Source organism: Ursus maritimus, unplaced genomic scaffold (genome assembly GCF_017311325.1).
Source record: "Ursus maritimus isolate PB19 unplaced genomic scaffold, ASM1731132v1 scaffold_13, whole genome shotgun sequence".
Lineage (NCBI taxonomy): Eukaryota > Metazoa > Chordata > Mammalia > Carnivora > Ursidae > Ursus > Ursus maritimus.
Window position 1 is genome coordinate 51,874,758 of NW_024423675.1, and position 19,656 is coordinate 51,894,413.

The 19,656-nt window shown below is 42.3% G+C and overlaps 1 long non-coding RNA gene across 3 annotated transcripts in view; it reads right to left on the reverse strand.

Moving 5' to 3' along the window:
- Window positions 1–457: 457 nt before the first annotated feature.
- Window positions 458–19,656, reverse strand: part of LOC103666931 — a 261,360-nt gene continuing 242,161 nt past the window's right edge. For 2 of the 3 annotated variants that reach the window (XR_005834408.1, XR_005834409.1), the window contains exons 2-4: window positions 17,210–18,248; window positions 4,597–4,767; window positions 458–717 (exon numbers count right to left, since the gene is read on the reverse strand). This is a non-coding gene — a long non-coding RNA (uncharacterized LOC103666931). The remainder of the gene's footprint in view (window positions 718–4,596; window positions 4,768–17,209; window positions 18,249–19,656) is intronic. The other variant, XR_569622.1, reaches the window with a different exon arrangement.

The following is a 19,656-nucleotide window of genomic DNA, read 5'->3' on the forward strand; positions in this document are numbered from 1 at the left end:
ATCTAACCAGCCATTCCTCGCAACCCCAGTGCACCCCTTTCTGCCCACAGGTCCTGTCCCTGTGCTTTAAGAAAACCACTTTCTGGGGCACCTGGGTGGCTCAGTTGGTTAAGCGCCTGCCTTTGGCTCAGGTCATGATTCCCAAGGTCCTGGGATCGAGCCCTGCATCAGGCTCCCTGCTCAGTGGGGAGCCTGATTCTCCCTCTGCCTCTCCCCCAGCTTGTGCATGCACTCTCTCTGTCAAATAAATAAAATAAAATCTTTAAAAAGTAAAACCACCTTTTTGGCCTGAAAATGTCTCAAGAATTCTTTCTTGGCCGACGGCTCCCAACCCCACCATTTCCTACACCAGAACTACCGTGTGGGAGGGTAGAGGACCGAGGCAGGTGCGGAGTCCTTGGCAGGCGCTGGTACACTCATCCAAATGTTGCACTTGGAAATGTCAACATGATTTTTTTCCCCCAGAAAACAGATCTCTTTATTTTCACAAAAGTATTAAACAGATTCAAAAACAATGGCAAGGAAAATAAGGGGGCTTCAATCCGGGAGAGAAGCAGAGTGCTGCATGCTCCGGTGATGGTGTAAGTCCGGTGGGGTAATGAATGGAAAGGTGTTTCATCTGCAGGCAGCTCCTGGTAGAACTCGGCGTCTATCTCAGTGTGCACAGCCATCCTGTTCCACGAGTTAGAACACGAGGAAAACTGTATGTGATTTACGCTGCCAAGGGAATTTGGAAGATCAGTGTACTTATTCAAATTGGAATTTAGCCCAGACTCTATTTTTGTCAAAGGAAAAAAAAAAGGAAAAGAAAAAAAGTTTAAGCATTTTAATAAAGCACAAGAACATCAGTTCATTGGGGATACGGCACATTTTCCAGGCTCTGAAATTTCTCTTCAATTCGGCATAAAGATACACCAGTATCCTCTTTATTGAAATAAGTAGTTGCTTATCTACTGTCTTTTAAAATATGTGTGTGATAGATTCTGACTTCTGATCTTATCCTTGCTCCTCCCCAGTCAGCACAACTGCAGAGCCTGGAAATGATGCCTCAGACGACCAAAGGGAGATCCTGGCGATGGGGAAGAAGGCGCGCTGCTTAGTACTGGAGAAACGATGCGGCAGCAGGCATCTTTCTGCTCCCCACACAACAGAGAAAGACCACCTAGACCCATTGTTTTCTGATCACCAAATTAGCAGAAGAGGGCAGTCATGAAGGCACATTTGTTAGGAGTGAGCTGGCCAGTTGGGTAGTCAGGGCTGGGATCCTCGACAAGAAGATAGGAAGTCAGGGCAGCTAAGATAAAACAGCACTGACATCCGGTTTTGCAGCTTAGACAGGAGCGCGCTAGCAGAAGTCACTTCTGCAAAACATTCTAAAATAATTAACCACAAGGCATTTGTCCCTATCGTGGGCAAGGGGCAGTTAAGACCTAAGTCCCTAGATGCCAGCAAAAAAAGACCATCAGCACAGAGACATAACATAATAGGTAGACAGATCCGTGCCCAAAGCCCTGATTGGTGTGACTCAGCACACCCTGATTGCTTAAGATAGTTCCACAAAAGAGCTCATAAAAACCCCTAAACTTAGACACTCCAGGGGCAACCCTCTCGGGGTCCCCTCCCTCTCCAGGTGCTTTATACTCTTGCTCAATGAACTTTGCTTTGCTGCCCATGGCTCTTCATCTGGTGCTACCTCTTCATTCTTCAAAGTGGTGTGACCAAGAACCGCGGGCACTAAAGGCAGAAAATTCTTGCAACACACTTTTCTCCCTGGTAGAATAGGAGTCTCTCTCACAACCACCGGTGAGCCGACACTGCTGGCAAGGATAATCAGCTGAGAGCCCCACTGCAAATAAACAGGTGGAGGAAACATTGTCCTTCCCAGTTGGCCCGTGACTCCTTTTTCACTTAGATACCAGGCATTTCGTGGAGCTGGCAGGAGGGACCGAGCTACAGCTGGTACCTGGTCAAGGAAGCATCTTTGTCCACATGTGCCCAAGATTTTCTAGGTCACAAGCTCTAGAGCAGCTAAAACAACAGTGACAGGGGAGAAGATGCTCTAACCAACATTAAGGCAAACTGCCTAGCTATTTGTGATCAAAACAGTGAAATCTTGTCAACATCATAGACAATAGATCAATGGAACAGAGTAGAGACCCCAGAAAGAGATCCACACATTTATACGCAGCTGATTTTTGACCAAGTTGCAAAAAATGGGCAACCACATCAGTGGAGGAAAGATAGCTTTGCAACAAATGGTTCCAGAGCAAATGAATATCCTTAAGCAAAAGACAATAGAGAGAGAGAAGAAAAATGTAAAAGAACCTCAACCTAAACCTATTGCCTCAGACAAAATTTAACACAAAATGACCCATGAATTTAACATGGGAACATAAAACTATAAAACTTTTAGGAAAAACATAGGATAAAATCTTTGGGATTTTTGGCAAAGAGATTTACTTACGCTTGACTCCAAATCACAACCCCATGAGAGGAAAATTTGCTAAATTGAGCTTTATCAAAATTAAAAACTTGCTCTGTAGAACATGGTATGAAGAGAATAAAGAGTCAAACTATTCACTGGGAGAAAATATCTGCAAACCACATATCTAACAGAGAACCAGTATCTAAAATACATAAATAACTCAAAATTCAGCAGTAAGCAAATGATACAATTAGAAAATGGGCAAATAACATTGAAGAGACATTGCCAAAGAGGAGAGATGGCAAATAAGCACAAGGTGTCCAGCATCATTAGCAATCAGGGAAATGTAAATTAAAACCACAATGAAATATTATTATATTCATATTGCATAAATATTATTATATATTCATATTATATAAATATTATTATAGCAGCTACCAGATGGCTAAAAAAATATTGACAACAGCTGATGAGGGTAAGAAGAAACTAGATTACTCATATATTACTGGTAGTAATATAAAGCAATACAATCAGTGTGGCAAATTTGGCAGTTCCTTAAAAAAACTAAACACGCCAACTATCGTATGACTTAGCAATTGAACCCTTGGATGTTTACCTCAGAAAATGAAGACTTTGTTCTCCCAAAAACTTCAACACGAATGTTCATAGAGGCTTTATTCACAATAGCCAAAAACTGGAATCAGTCCAAGGTACATGAACAGTTGAATGATTAAGCAAACAGTGACAGACATATACCATGGAATAGTACTCAGCAATAAAAAGGAATGAACTATGGATAAACATAACAGTTTGGAGAAATCTCTAGGAAATTACATTCAGTGAAAAAAGCGAATCCTAAAAGGTTACGTCATGTATGATTCCATTTCTATAACATGGCTGAAAGGACAAAATTTTAGAAATGGAGGACAAATTCGCGGTTGCCAGGATTTGGAGAGGGGAGCCTGGTTGTGTTATAAAGAGGCAACACAAGGTACCCTGTGGTGTTGCAAGTGCTCGGCATCTTGACTGTGGTAGTAGGTACACAAACCTACACAGGTGATAAAACTGTATAGAACTAAACACACATGCACACAAAGGAGTACAAATAAAATTACAGAAATCTGAGTAAGTTTGGTGGATTATGTCAATGGCAATATCCTCAATGTGACATTATGCTAAAGCAGAAGGCTATGTGTTTGAGGATTTGGGGTTTGGGGTTTGCTTAGAATTGTCCCGACTAGCTGTGTTTTCCTTGCTCTGTTCTTGTGTGGGAGCAGGGTTGACGAGCACTAGGTTGAGAGTGGTAGTGTCAGCTGCTCTCAGAAACAGTGAGTGTGCAATGCCCACGCGACAGCTCAGGACCACGGACAGAGGCCATGATACATATGACCATGATAGAGACCCTTCTGAAATGGGGTATCTCCTTACACGCTCAGAAGAGGCATTACTTGCTGCTTGGATTTTTAATCCACGTACCTGTGTTCCAAACCCCAAGGATTTGAATCACGACCTGAGTTATTTGAAATCAGTCTATAATCCCAGCTTTCAAAGAGAAAGTTAAACTATTTCATTAGTGTTTCTTCCCAAACGACTTTTCCCATCTGTTGTACTTTAATTTGGCTGGAATTCTGTGTGTGGAAGCACACAGTGGAGACAAGTCAATTATGAGGTAACTCGATGCTTCATTTAACGAGCTGTCGAAGTGTGAAATGATTCTCCAGCCTCAGATACAAGGCTGAGTGATGGAACACCCGGAATAACTCCTAATCTGTGAGGACCGAAAACCAGGCAGGCCAAGGGGAAGAAAGTTTGATGTTGTAAATTGATTTCCTTCAGTTTCCAGCCAAATTAAAGTTCATTATGTAATTTTCTGTTGTGAATGAAGCAGGGAATAAAGGCTACCTCTTTATAAATCTGCAGTGATTCCATGTCTTTCCCTTAGCGCTCCCATCCCCTTCCCCTTTGACTCTTCCCCTTCCATCCATCCTTGCTCTCACAATGGTGGGGAGATATGCGTTTGTTTATATTTCAAGGAAAAGAAGGCCTGTTTGCTCCATGCTCTTTGAGTACCTCATCACAGACTGCGCTCTACCACCGAACGCTGTCACTGGGTCGATAATCTAAGTCTAGTTTAGTGTTATTTTGCTTTCCTTTATCCCTCATTAACATACCTTTAAGGGCCCTCTGTTTCTTGTGTGTCCGTGGACAGAGGCTCACCATCATATTTCCAGGAGCTCCCCAGCTTTCTTACTCAACCCCATCTATTAGTGTCCCCAGAAGGCAGGTGAGTGGGAATCAGGAACTCAGGATTTTCACATTATTCTCATGACCATGTCCCTTCTCTCAAAAAATGAAAACAAAAAGCAACATGACACAGAAGCAATAATTAATAAATGGTAAGTATTTATACCTTATGTGAAATATATATATACATATATATATTTCATACATATATATATATATATATATATATTCCATTCATCATTTAAAACTTCAGTACATACATACATGCATACGTAAAATTCCAGTACTCAAAATGGTATGAGCAAAATGGGTCAAGATGGTCACAAAAGATTAAACAATTTTATGGTGTTCAAATGAGAACTGCTTTACCTAGAAGTCCAAAACTAGAGAAGCATCTCTACCAGGCAGTAGAGAGAGTGCAGAAATAGAATCAGTATTAGACCTAAGAATTGAGAGTTGGGTCATAGAAACATTTATTCAAATTTATTCAAATATACACATTTATGTAAGTTATTCATGACAGTGCAGTCATATGTGGTAGAGAAAAACCTATTCTAAAAGCTCACTAGACCCTATAGGTTTATTTTAATTTTTTTACAAATTTAGTACATGTTCATTTTTAAATAAACTTGAACAATAAAGAAATGTTAAATAAAAAAAAGTAGTAACCCTAGCTGCAACATGTAGTTTACCTACTATATCTGACAGTTAATTACTTCATTTAAACATCACAACCACCCTGTGAAGTAATTGTTATTCTGGATATTCAGGTTAAAAAGAAAACTGAGGCTAAGGAGTAAAGAGTTAGATTGTTCAAAGTCTTATGGTTAACAAGCAGTGGAGGCAGAATGTGATCCTTTGCATTGTGCCCCGGGGTCTTAGAACTAATAACTAGTGTTCTATGTAAGCCTAGACAACATCACTATTATTAGTGTCAGTCTGGATCATTCCAGATCATGTTTACAAAAATGAGATCATAACTTTAAAATATCCAGTAACTTGCTTTTTCTCATGCAGCAATCATAGAAAACCTTCAACATCAGTATGCAAAATTTTCTTAATACACCCATACCTTGCTAACAACTTTAATTCATACCTGAAACCAAGCCACTAAGTAGAAAGTCATTAAATTGAAAAGAAATATTTATATCAATTTTAATGAGAAAAATTATGATTCCTTTCAATCCAACCAAAGATGCCAAAATGATTTTCACAGGGAAAAATAGATTCATTGACAGTAAAATCAAGTTTACATAAGCAATGAGAAACAATTTGAGGGAAAACAAAATCTGTTTTTCATAAACATAGTGATGTCATGAAGTTTCCGTGTACTCACTGAGGAACAGACGTGGAGGAGTGGTGTGAGGGAGGTGTTCGAAGGAAGACTGGGGAAGGTAGGTAAGCGGCTTTCAGCCAGGCTTATGTTACTTACATCCCAATTTGTTTACATTTGACTTTGTTTACGGTGCTCCTTAATATAACATTTTAACATAGTATAAACATTTTGACATATTTTGTAATTAAATTTATCTTTTTGTTGTTGTTGTTGGGACAGATGAAGTCCTTATCTTGCTTATATAGGTTTTGTCCACCGTTAGTTTATCACAAAACAGTAGCCAGTATTTTTTCTGCCATGATTATAATATATAATTTATATTAGATCTACCTAAAAATATTTTTATTGCAGTATGGGCGATAGACCTCATTAATGCCTCCCAGAATAATGTCTGATTCTCCTCTCCTGCTTACATTTTCCAGCCTCCAGGTAGATAAAGAAGGCTCTATGGCTATTGTGGCAAATGGTGTTGTGGATGTGATGTGTGTTTCACTTTCATGCTGGAGCAGGAAATAGCCCCTTCGTGGTTTCACACGAGTGGCTTCTCTGTTGGCAACAAATGTGTGATCCATGTATTGAATGTCAGAGCCATAGGACCCAAACAGCTTGGGTCTCTTGAGTCCCATGTGAAAGACTATAGTCATGGAGGTTCGCCTCATCTGTGGTGGATTTTGCATGAACAAGAAATAAACACTCTGTTAATTCACTGAGAAGTTACAGATATTTTACTACCCTTATGTTACTAACATAAACTTAATATACCTTGACAAATACAATGTAATATACTGTGACTACAAAATGAACAGATGATAATTCGATAGATAGAATTTTCTTCCAAATGAATAGTTGAACCCAAACCAAATGAATAGTTGAACCCAAACCAACAACATGAGTCACCATCACAAATGTAATGTGAACAAAAGAATGAACACACAACAGAATGCATATTAAGTGATTTCATTAATATAAAGTTGAAAACAAAACTAAACTATAGTGTCAAAATTGGAGCAGTGGTTCCCTTCAGGAAGGGGAGTGTTTGCCAGGGGACAAGAGATTGTGAGATGACAGTACTAATCTATTTTTCGTTTAAGTGATGGTTACATGAGTGTTACTGTATGCCCAGCAGAGATTTAAAACTGAATTTATATGGTGTCATTGTTATATATGCTGTAAAATGATTTGGTTTTTTTGCTCAGATGTATGCAGCATGCGTGCTGATACAATTAGATTTAGTTAGATTTAGTTCACCCAAAATTTTTGTTCTCCAACATTTAAAAATGTATCGTGGCTTTTTGCTGACCTGGGTATTATAAACTAAGGTAAGGAAAATTCACTTTCCAAGTGTTTTCCTTCACTATGCTCTTTCATAACCTAGAAAAAAATGACATGACTTGAGGATACAACTACTCACTGTTTCCTTAAAAACAGAACTCAAACACACTTGTATTTTTCTGTCACTTGCTCCTAATACACCCTCTCCCACCATATTAATTATAATTTTTAACCAAAGTAAAGACTTCCTTTCTCAGAGAAACTTGGGGTTGTAAAATTGAAGACTACCATACAGCAACAGTCCAACAGACTAGCAAAAGTCTGTTGAATAAATAATCCTTCAGTCATTATTTCACTGAGAGACCACATGACCAACTTTCTTAGCCCTTTTACCACCCCTGCAAGAGAATTTGACCACAAAGGGAACTTTGGCAAGACACCTTCCCGAAGGATTCTGAAGATATTGTTTCACTGACCTCTCACATCTGTTTTTGCTGATAAGAAGTCTGACGTCAGTCTAAATTGTAATTCCGTTGAAGGCAATGTGATTTTTTTCTCTCTGGTGGCATTTACGATGTTATCTTGACCCTTGTTATGCAATTTCACCCAATGTGTATAGTGTGAGCTTATTTCTGTTTATCCTGATTGGCACTCAGTGTATACTTTCAATCCGAGAAATTATATCTTTGTTTGGTTCTGGAAAACTCTCAGCTGATGTCTCCTTAGAGACAGTGTTTATACAGTGTCAGGAATGGTTTTTTTGGGCATTCTCTCATGTCTCTACTTTTGGGATTGCTATGAGATCCAAGTTGGAATCTCTTTCTATTCACCAGGACTGTTAACATCCGTTTCATATATTTGATTTGTTTTTCTTGCCGTGTCAAGTTCTAGGTAAATGACTCAGTGCTACTTCCCTCAGTCATCTGTCAACTATTTTCTTTTTCTTTTTCTTTCTTCTTTTAGAGACACAGAGGGAGAAAGAGAGAGGTGGGCAAGGGACAGAGGAAGAGGGAGAGAGAGAATCTCAAGCAGGCTTCATGCCCAGGCAGAGCCTGATGCGGGGCTCGATCCCACAACCCTGAGATCATGACCTGAGCCAAAATCAAGAGTCGAACGCTCACAGACTGAGCCACCCAGGCAATCCTGTTAAACTGCATCTTGTTGAGGTTTATTTTCTACTGGGAATGTTTCTTTGATTGTCTTCCCCGTCCCCCCGCCCCAAGATTTACAATGTTTCTTTAAATATCCACCTATAATTATTATGTCATTCTTTTAATTTCATAATTTCTTATTCCATTCTATTTGATTTCATAATATGTTTTCTTATTTATGATATCATACTCTTGTTGAATCTATAATTCTGTACTCTCAGTGAAAAGATGTCTTAGTGTTACTTCCTAAATTTTTCTGTACCTCATTTTTTTTCTTTTATAAAGTGGGGACAATAGTACCTGTTTCATAATGCTATTGTCTCGATCAAACGATATCATACACTTGAAGTTCTTAGATCAATGTCTGGATAGTAAACACATTTATGTTTTCATTCTATTCAGGGTGTCCTATTATTCGTGTTTTGTTGGAAATAACTTGTTGGGTTCCTGTGTTGGTTTTGTCAGATGCCTTTCTCAGTAATCACTTTCCTGGCCTAAGTTTGAACTTCAGTTTGCAGGCTGAGCTTAAATGAAACCCTCTTGCCTTCATCCCCCTTCCCTTTCCGCCTGGGTCCTGTACTATCGTTCAGTGCTCCTCTCTAGCAAGTACATCAGAGACATTGAAGGTCTGTTCATGGAGCCAGCGGGTGGCTTGGCCCAGGTGCTGGCTGTACTGCAACTTTCTTCCCATCATGCACCTTGGACAAGTCACACCCCTTGACAGTGAAGAGCAGGCTCGTTTCTCAGTCTCCTTTTATTGGAGGAAGAAGGCCACCCCAGCTCCCAATTTTATACCATAACTTTGGCTATGGTTCTTTCCCATCTGTTGGGTATGTCTGGTCTCCATCACCCTACAGAATCAAATGTCTGTTTCTGTTCCTGGAAGCTGATACAGCCAAAGATTCAGCTCTAGTCTCTACTGTGTCATTCTGTTCTGTTTTTCCTTTCTTTCTTTCTTTCTTTCTTTCTTTCTTTCTTTCTTTCTTTCTTTCTTTCTTTCTTCTTTCTTCTCTTTTCTTTTCTTTTCTTTTTCTTTCCTTCTTTTCTTTCTTTTTTTGGTTCTGTTTTTCTTTCAAAATATTTAAATTTTGAGTGAACTACATCCTTTGGATTAAAATTTTAAAACCTTTATCTGTCATTTCTAATTATTCATTTCTAGGGAAGGAAGGGTAGTGGGGATGTGTGGGGGTGCAGTGGAATTTAGCTTAAAGCAGCTAAAAAGTAAATGCTAAACACCATCTTGACTAGAAAACACCCAGAAGCTTATGACTAAGGACTTCCCACTGTGCCAAAAACAAATTCATACTAAACTAAAAGATACTGCATTCTGTGAAGCTAAAATCCCAACAGCATTCCAGAACCCTATTCCAGAGTTCCCCCAACAGTGTTAGATGCAGACATGTATGGCTTATGAACCTGCTTTCCTGCCATGTTGTTTTTGCCTTTCAGTCTTTTGTAGGGTTTGATTATCTGAGGTGGACTCTTAAGATGATAGCTTATTAAGGATTCTTACATTTTCTTTCTATAAACAGCACTGTTAATCAGCATAATGTTCTACAATTGATTTTCAGGTTATTGAAACTGTTCATAAGTTACACATTTTACCTCCTGTGGTTGCAAGTTGTTGAAGTTTTAGGGTACAAATAAAAAACATTCTCCTTTACTCTTACTGGATACTAAAACAGTTTGAGAAAAGAGACAGGAATCATGGCAGGAATTAGCAGTTTATAAGAGAGAGAGGACAGGATTTGAAAGCATGAGTTAATCTCCATCCACAGTCAGGTTTCCCAAAACATCTAAACTCCCACCCTGAGCTTACCAACCCCAAATCTCAGATACCCCTTTGCAAAGGCAGAGTGTGCTCTGGAAATTATGTTACTGGGTGCACAGAGACTGTGGGCCTCTTGACAACAGGACACCCTGACCCTGACATACTTATCTCTGATGAGAGGGCCCAGCCTTGGCTGAGTGACCCACTGTCCAATCCTTTTCTCAAACTGACCCATCAGCTCAGTCTGTCTTCTTCAGGGGAAGAGAGAGAGGGAGGGAGAGAGAGAGAGAGAGAGAGAGAGTGTTTGGGGAAAAGGGGAGCAGAGGGAAAGTGATCTAAGTCAGGTTTCCTCAGAGGCAGATCTTGAGACAGAACTTGAGTGCAAACAATTTATGTGAGAAATGATCCCACTCCACAATGGATAGGGAAACTGAGACCCAGAAGGGACGGGAGCCAAAATGGGGCATCGGAGAGCAAGTGGTTAGTTACTAGGAGCCCCTGAGTTACTGTGGAGAGTACATCTGAAAGCTGCCCCACCAAGTCAGAGAGGCTCTTGAGGTATTTTCAACAAACCCTTCCCATCATCGGAGGAGAGCTGCTCCCGGAGGCAGAGACTTCCAGGAGTTCTGGAGGCCCCAATTCAGGAGAGCTGCTCCTGCGGCCAGAGAGTCCTCGGGTAGAGACTCTCACTTGTTTGCAGAAAAAAGCAGTAGAACTGTGGGGAGTGGTAAATGTTGTGGGGATATGGGCATGGCATTGCCAGCTTCTGCCACGTACGAGTTACTCTCCCTGGTACTTCTCAAAAGATGAAGTTACTATTTTATAGGCCATGATAGTGCAATAAAAGCACAAGTATGACTTTTTTTTTTTAAGATTTGATTTATTTGTTTTATTTTAGAGAGTGAGAGAGCACACGTACAAGCGGGGGGAGGGGCAGAGGGAAAGAAACTCAGGCAGACTCCCCACTGAGCGTGCAGCCCAATGCGGGTCTTGATCTCACAACCCTGAGATCACAACCTCAGCTGAAACCAAGAGTTGGATGCCTAACCGATGAAGCCACCCACACACTCCACTATGACTCTTCTAATATCTTACAATTTCTGTGGGTCAGAAATTTAGAAGTAACTTAGGTAAATGATTCTAGCTCAGGGTTTCTCATGAGGTTGCAGTCCAGACTTTGGCAAGGGCTGCAGCACGTGAAAGCTCGACTGGGGATGGGAGATCCATTGTTAAAATGGCTCGCTCAGCAAGCTAGTGGCAGGGGCTTAGTTTCTTGCCCCCCTCCAGGGGTCGTGTGAGTATCTTCACAATATGACAGCTATTTCCCACCAAAGCAAGTGATCCAAGAAAGAAAAGGAGTAAGCAGGAAGCGACAATGCCTCTTTATGATCTCATCTCGGCAGTCTCATATCGTCACTGCCTTTCTATTCTATTTCTAAAAACAAGCCACTGAGTCCAGCCCACACCCAAGGGCAAGGAAGTTAGGTCCCACTTTTCAAAGGCAGGAGTTTAATACAAATTATAAACATATTTTAAAACTGCAGCAAGTGCCCACAATCTCTATATTCTAAAATGAGGTGCTTGATCTCACTTGCAATTTTATAAGAGTTTAAGAGGGAAAGGTCCAGAGAACTGATCTGGAGTGAGCTGTTATATTCCCTAAATCCTTCCAACATGGGCAAAGGGATGGGTGCCCCTTACCTTAAGCCCAAGTGAAAGGGGTTTTAAGGAGACTCTTTAGAGAGTTGCACCTGTGTGTCTAGGAATGCAAGGACTAAATTTGGAGATATGTTTGTAAAGTCTAAAGGTCAGAGGCCATGTGTATAAATGAGCCTTGGCTCATTCTCCCAAGCAGACAAAGGTTTGAGTTTTTCAGAAAAGCAGTATGAACACTGAGGGGAGCTGGCTGGAGATAATCTAGGAAAGAGTCACCCAAGGGAATGCCTGGAGCCAAGTATGACCCCAAGAAAGGGGTTGAGCACTGGAGTGCAGGGACTGAGCTGGGAGTCACAGCTGACTGCCAGATGACAGGTGATAGGTATTTCCCATTTGTAGAGAGCTTCAGGTCAAGGTCTCCGGAGAGAGGACCTCCAAAGACTCGCAAACAAACATCCCACGAGAGACCTTCAAACAACTAGCGTGGCCGTGGGTCACAAGCACTAGATGACGAGTGTACCAGCCTCTCACCCTTCACACCCCCCCATTCGTCTTTTCCCCTGGACCCAATCCCAGAGGAATTAAAAAGCAGCAGCTAGCAGTGAAGACGCAGTGAGATGGCAACCTTGCTCCCACCCTTCTGTCTGGTCTCCAAAGCATCTGTTAGGCCCAGGTTGGGGGAAAGAGAAAGTTCAGATTGCCGGAGCGTTCAGAGTTTGCATTATAACAGTCGCCTGGAATCATGTAATTATTAGACTGGGCAAGGCTTTTTAATGTCAAATTAGGGAATTGACCTCACTAAAGCCCTTTCTCCCAACTCAGGATGGAAAAAGAACGAGTTTCCTTCCGCTTTTACCTAAGAGCTTCCACATTTACCTAACCATTCCGTTGCATTACATGCCCTAGTTACATTTCAGATGTTAGCTGGGGGAGAACGGGTTCCACTGAATCATGAAGCAGGTCGTTCTGAAGTGACTAATAAGACACACTGTTTTGCTTCAAGCATTGACAGAAACTCTGGGCTATTAATTCTATTTTGAATCTAAAAGTGAGAAAGGAAACAATCTTAGTTGTTTATGAAAAATTGGTCAGCTTCAAGCCTGGAGATACAACCCCTGAGGGCCAGCCTCTTCCTGGCCGGGACCGTTCTCATTCTGCGCATGTCTTCGCCACCTGGCTCCTTTCTAGCGCTACACACTTGCCCCCCAAGGGTTCCATCTGGTGCTGTACTTCACCGCATGAATTTAACTGTTTGCAATCCCATTGAGCTTGAATTCTGCCCTTCATTTTTCTTTTAGTTCCCCTGTTGTTTACACTCACTTGAGAAGCTGGTCCACTTCCCTGTATGTAGGGAAATAGACACGTTCCAGAAAGGGTTTGAAAAAGATACTACTTCCGGTCTCAGTGAGTTCATCCGCTAGTCTGGGAAGCAGACTGGATTTGCCTAGACTCCCCGAAAGGGCATTCTTGTTCCTGAGTCTCTTGGATGGATTTGCGTCCTGTCCCAACTCAACACATGGCACCTTGGTACTCTGCTTCAACCACCCCCAGGCACCCCAAGTTCCAGGGGCTCCATGTGCTCAGCAACGTTCCTCTGGCACATTAACTTGGGGGAACGCAGGCAACCCTGCTATCCTCTCTTCCGAATCAGTTACGAGACTCCAAGTTCCTCCCCTCTCCAACTCCTTCCTGTCCTGCTGTCCTCCCTCCCTCACCCTCCAAGCAGGAAGGGAGGACTTTACTAGGCCAGTGCCAACAATAAACACAGGTTGCTTTGGGGCCTTTTCTCATCAGCATTAGCCAGCTGACCCATCTCCCTAAGCCTGTCTTAAAGCTTTCCATCCTTAGTTTTTGGAAATGCCTTTACAGTATGGCCTACTCTTAGTTATTTGTTAATTCACTAATGGCATCATTTTAGCATATTTGTTATAAAGGAATATACCCCTGTTTTTGCCCTTCCCAGTCCTTGTTTGTTCATTCATTCATTCATTCATTCATTCACTTGTCATTCATCAATCACTGCTGAGTTTCTATTTTGTATAAGGTCATGTCCTTCAAGCTAGGAAAGTAAAGACTCGGGCAGTGCTTTTAAACGTTGGCTGATCCGTGTGGTCACCCCAGAATCTTAAAAAGAAAATACAGATGCCCTGGTTCCACTCCCCAGAGATTCTGATTTAATTATTCTGGGGCCGAGCCTGAACATCAGCGATTTTTAAATGCTCCCTAGGTGATTCTAAAGTGCAGCCAGGATTGAGAACCAGGAGAAGACAAGATCATAAATAACTTGGACCAAAATTAAATGCCAAGGATTCCCTAAAAGATTCTGCGAGAATACTCTGGGGGCCCGCGTTTTTCGCCTTTACGACACTGTCAGCCCCTCAATCTCTGCTCAGCCCGGGCACACTGGAGCCAAGGCTCAGGTGACAGAGATGTGTCCCATCTGTCACATCCTGAGCAAAGGAAAGATGACAGTATCATTAACTTTTTCTCGGCTGAACAATAATGATTCCACGGTTCCGTAGCGCACGCGCACCGCCGTATGGGAAATTGGGTGCTGCCACAGCCCACCCGAGCTCAGTGGTCGTAGAACTTTGCAAAGACAAGTTAGAGACAAGCCTGAGTACCTCTGATGCTCTCCATTGCTAGCCGAGTCTCACTTCAAGGGATTATTACTGCAATTCTATGGAAGCGACAGGCAGTTTGTCCAGACCGGAGTCAGGGCGGGACAAAGCGAAGGCCATCCCTGCAGTCTGCAGGTCCCTCTGCTTCTGTGGTATGATGCGCACTTAAAAGCAACAGAGGGCTGCAAAGCTGCAGCCCCGACTGAAGGTCCCCCCGGGGCACTAAGGCTGGGTCTCTGCTCTGCTCTGTCAAAGAGAGGCCTGGCTGCTCCACTCCTCAGTGCACAGGCTTAAGGCAAGAATTGGAGCATGTGGGAACACTGCTGAGAATAAGCCCTTCCTCCCATGGAACGTGTCTGCTGACTGATGCTCCAGTGGTTGCTTTATGCCGGGGTTAAGGTTCATTGCTTCTCTTCCACGGCAGAAAATTCCCTTCTGGTGGTGGCGCGGTGAAAAAAGACTGCACGTGGAGAAAGCTTGGGAAAGAAACAGAGGGCGGCGAAAGCGTCGTTTCCGCGTTTGTCCAGCAGGGGGAGCCTACGGCAAGCGCGCGGGCGCGAGGCCGCCCCGGCAGGATTATGCAACGCCGAGGGCGCATGCTCGGCCCGGTGACCGGCCGGCCGGCAGGTGCTGACGCAGGCCCGAGTCCGGGCAGATAGGCACATCTGGGGCCCAAGTGGCTCATTTCCCTTTAGGGGAGACGGGCTCTCAGGACTCTTCATCCTTCCCGTGAAACCCTGGAAACAGCTCAATAGTTCTTCTGGTTGACTTGCTGCTGCGTACAGCTGTCAGGGCTTGTGAACTGGGCGACACTAGCTCAGTGCTCCTGCTTCTTTTCCAAAAGGGGCTGTCCTGATTGTAATTTTTTACACTAAATAATAATAGTTATTATAGGCACCCTTCCCTGAGCAGCTCCCATATGCCTTCACTAAGCTAGGTGCTTGACGTGCCCTGTGGATCTTTTTCTGCTCTGCGTGTTCTCTCCCCCATCCTGCAGCGAGGGGTCCTACCAGCGCCTTACAGCAGACAGGCTGCAGCTTGAATGCAGTTTGTTTTTAAACGGGAGAAAGGGAGGGAGGGAGGAAGCCAACCCTTCCCGAATTTACCGGACTTATCAAACAGAAAGCTTAAGTTTAGACAGCAAGCAGGGAACTGAATATTGTTTGATTTTCTTCTTTTGAAATCAGTTTCATCTTGCGGCTATTTTACCGTTTAAGGTTTGTGCGTGTGCGTGTGCGTGTGTGTGTGTGTTTTGCTTTGTTTTGTTTTCAATTTCCCTCAAATGCATCGGTGATCTTTTTTGATACCGTATTCTAAAGAACATACTGATTTAAAGGGAGACAAAAGGTACTATGGAGTTCTTTTTGGTAGGGTAATAAGGCTGTTTGTTTTATCCCTTTCCCTTCTTAATTATACCATAAGGAAAAATCATGAAATTATTTTTTAAAGAAAAATAAGAAAGAGGTCAAAACCCGGTTTACTTCATTGAAGACAGGTTAACTGTAAAGAATTTGGAAAGTATAGATCTGGAAAATAAAAGAAGATAAAATTCACCCATAATCCCTTAACCTAGAGATAATTGTTATTTAATTTAGTGTATGAACTGAAGGCCTTCTGTTCTAACATTTTAAATGCTATGCTACCAAGTGTTATAATAGTATACATACCGGTTTATAATCTGTTTCCTTCTTTAATATATTGTGGCAATCTTTAATACCTGTCTAGTATGCCTTGTCATATGTCCTATAAATGTAGCATAATATATTCAGTTCATGTCATAAGGATGGACATTAAGTCTATTTCCATTTTTTTTTTGCTGTGGTAAACATCACTGGGATAATAGTCTTTATATACATTTGTATTCCATTAGGAAAATTTCTAGCAGAGAAATTAAAGATCAACAGATATTTTAAGATAGAGTGTATTTGCAAATGTCCTTCCAGAAACATGGTTCCAATTTATCTTTTCATAAATTCTGAGCCAACACCGATATAGTTCCTTTTGTATGCTTTGCCAGTTTTATAAGTTACAAATAGTATTTTGTTGTTCTAATTTGTATTCCTCTGCTGTTTTCCTTTGAATTTTTCAGATTTTCTTTAAGGACCTTTCTAACGGGCCTAGATTCTGATGTAAGCAATAAAAGATAAGAGTGTGTAGCAGCCAAAGAAACAAGGCCGTGCAGTGGGAGGCACTGGCATTTTAGACATCTGAGACTTGACGAAACAATGCCCCGTGCATAGACTGATGCTTTTATAGAGACTCAGGCACTTTAATGGGAAGGATTCACAGCCAAGAAAATCAGAGAGAGACTGTGCATGGGGATCTAGGTTGGAATAATGCTTAATTTGGTTGCTCAGCTTTAATAACTAAATAAAAGACTCACCATGTGGGATGCCTGGGTGGCTCAGTTGGTTGAGCGTCTGCTTTGGCTCAGGTCTTGATCCCAGGGTGCTGGATCTAGTCTGGCACAGGCTCCTTGCTCAGCAGGGAGCCTGCTTCTCTGCCTGCAGCTCCCCCTGCCTGTGCTTGCTCTCTCTCTCTCCCTGACAAGTAAGTAAATAAAATCGAAAAAAATAAAAATGAAAAAAATAAAAATAAAAAAAATAAAAGACCCACCATGGCCAGAAAGACTAAACACAAGAATTCTGGTGATTTTTGCTCCCAAGATAGCCTAACATAAGGTGAGATTGTTACATGGGGGAAAGAGATGACCTTTCAGAAGTCTTTCTTCACCTGGTGTCTCAAATCCCATAACGAGTTTGGGCAGAGAGGTGTGCACGCATGCGCAGTTGGGTATGCATGTCTTCGCAGATGTCGTCCCTTCTTATTTTAACTGAGTGTGAAAGGGACGGGAGCCTCTGCTAGAAAAGAGAACGACAAGTAAATGATAGCTCTGCTTCGGGGAAGGCAAGTCAATGTACTGAGCCACCAATTTACTGAAACACAATTTGCCAAATGCTCAATTTGCAAACCTTTGGGACGTTTAAAAAATTTGTTTTATCCTTGCCCTACGCTTTCTCCTGCCCCCCCGCCCTGCCCGCCCAGAGGTTTGCCCAGGCTGTTTTGTTAGAGAAGCAGGGTCAGGTTTAGAGCCAGGGGCCAGGAGAGGCAGAGGTAGGGGCAGGAACTAAACTAAAATTTATAAACAAATCCCTCAAAGAGTCAGGCTATTGGTCATTCGTGAAGTTAATTTTAGTAAATTAGCTTTCAACAAACTGGCCCAGAGCCCTATTATGGCACCTTCTAGAAATATGTCCTTTTCCTTTTCAGTCTTTCGTCATCCAAAGCTGTACTTCACCTAGACCTTGAGATCGAAGTATTTGTAATTATAACCCCAACACTCATTACTTACTTTGGGACATAATGGCTTAACTGTTAGCGGGCTCAAGGCTTATATGGCAACTTAGAGGATCTTTAATAATCTTGAATAATACATTCAAAATCCATGAAATGGTGCTGATTTGAAAATAACTTCTCTTACCTATTCCAGCCTGCCCTCCAGCACCATCTACAGTCCTAGGGCCTTAATGAGCCCTATTGTTGGACAGAGAGGCCCCTGTTCCTCACCAGGCGTGCCCTTTCCTGCAGCCTCTTTATAGTCTGATCACCACCCACTGAACAAAAAACTAAAAATAAATAACAATCCCTGCTACCACCACTTGCCTCTGTCCCTGGGGTGAGTGACTAGGTAGGTGTTTGATCCACCTCTGGACAGAGGCCTTTGAAACCTTGAAGACTGGCAAGGAGGGCCGGCCCCTCACGGTCATCTGGCCTGTGGGAAGAAAGGCAGGGGTGAACAGACATTTTGCACTGAGATCAGCTTCCTGCCAGTTTTCTCACAAATATTCCTAAAAGTACATCTCCTTCTCAGCCTGATTACATTTTCAAAGCCCTCTTCTGCTATGGTAGCCTGGATAGATGATAGCCTGTAGGGAGGACTGAGGTGACGGGGATGGTGGAAAGGGTGCGTCCGAGATCAAAGCTGCCCCACGGCACATGGGGTGATGCAGATATTGGGTAAGCCCACATTATCGGCAGCACGCTCTTATGGTCTCTGTAAGGGAAATGCAAAGTTTGTATAGTTATAGTGTCCAGATGGATAAAAATGTGTTTGTAAAAATTTCGATACAAGGTGTGAACGTGCTAGATGGTAAGGTTCCAGAATGGTCATAGACTTGTCAGAGCACAAGCATGTTGGGAGAGGTGGCACAAGAAGCAGAATCGTGAGTTCGGTGCTGAAATGATTAAGGAAGAGGGAAGAGTGAACTGAAAGACAATGTCAAGGGCACGTTAACATATGGCCTGAAATGTAAAGGAGGAGATATCATTGAGGAGGCGATGTGGAGCCGTTTCGTCTACCGTGTCGGACATGTAGCAGGTGACTGTTCGAAGTCAACCCTATAGAACTCGAGAGCTGAGGCTAATTTGCTGCAGGGACAAATCAGATTTGCTCTGCACCAAGCACAGAAATATATTAAATGTGTAGCCTTTTAAAGAACCTTATTGCTATATTCATAGCTAGAGATACGGGTACATATTTGTGAATTAAGGAAGATCATAACCCAATAGATAGCAGACACTTTGTGTTCTTTTTTATTTTTTTATCCTCATTCTACCCAACAGAAGGAACAATTTCATGCTTTACAAAAGACAGTGTCACCTCTGATCTATGAACCATTTTATTTCGAACACAACTTATTGTTACAATTTTGTCTACTGCTTGGTTGGGAAAGGGCCTTTCTATATCTCACTCACTGCGGAGCAATCCAATTTTCTTGTAATATCCATCTGGTGTTTATATCCATCTCTTGAAATGTAGGGGCTATTAGAATTAGATCAGAAATATTCCATGTAGAATGGAGCCGGGATTCATGTCACTGACAACCACAGGGAAAGAGAGAAAGAGGGAGAGAGAGAGAGGGAGGGGGGGAAGGAGGGAGGGAAAGAGAAGCCAATAGCATAACAGAGGCCGAATGGACTCCCTTATGGATCTCTGGAAGGCTAGCACCACATCCTTCCTGATCTGTCCTTGCAAGGCTAACTCTGAGATCCTGAATGGCATCCACCTTTGGCCTGAGGCAACAGGGCCCTAACCCATTCTGATGTAGACCATGGGGTTAGCTTTTCTCTGCAGTCCCCAGAATAAATGGCTTGGTTATAGTATGTCATTTCAGAAGGCC